Source organism: Merops nubicus, unplaced genomic scaffold, assembly GCF_000691845.1.
Source record: "Merops nubicus isolate BGI_N331 unplaced genomic scaffold, ASM69184v1 scaffold15470, whole genome shotgun sequence".
NCBI classification, from domain to species: domain Eukaryota; kingdom Metazoa; phylum Chordata; class Aves; order Coraciiformes; family Meropidae; genus Merops; species Merops nubicus.
The window spans coordinates 1-640 of NW_008584933.1; positions in this window are offsets into that span (position 1 = coordinate 1).

Genomic DNA, 640 nt, shown 5'->3' on the forward strand with positions numbered 1-640 from the left:
GGGGAATGAGGGTACCAAGGGGATGTCAGTACTGAGATGGGGGTACCAGAGAGATGCAGAAAGGAGGTGCCCCAAAACATGGGTACGTGTGGAAAAAGATGCCAGGGGCTGCAACTACCAGGGGCTGTGGGATGAGGGCACTAGATGTGGGTATCAGGGGGCTGGAGATGCCACAGGCCCTCGAGTACTGAGGGACGGGGGTACTTGGGGGTACGACTACAGGAGGATGAGTTTGCCAGGGGCTGTGATCTCTGGAGGATGTCTGTACCAGGGGGACAAGGGGATCAGGTGACATGGGTACCATGGGCACCTGGTTACCAGGGAGATGTGGATACCCAGGGATTCGAGCACTGGGTAACTAACGCAGGCACAGAGGTGCTGGCTGTGGGTCTGTGCCTCAGTGTGGGCGCCCCAGCCGGGCAGGCCTGGAGACCACCACAGGGTGCTGAGCCCCTGTCACTGGGGCACTGGGGTCCCCAGCTGATGGGTGGCTGGAGGGGGCGTGGGTGGGGAGCAGCTCCTGCCTGGCCCTGGGGTGCTGGCTGTGCCCGGGGACCTGGGGAGCGATGACTTCATGGCCTTATTAAGGACTAATTTCCATCCAGGCAGGGAAAATAAACAAGTGTGGCCATGGTTTGCG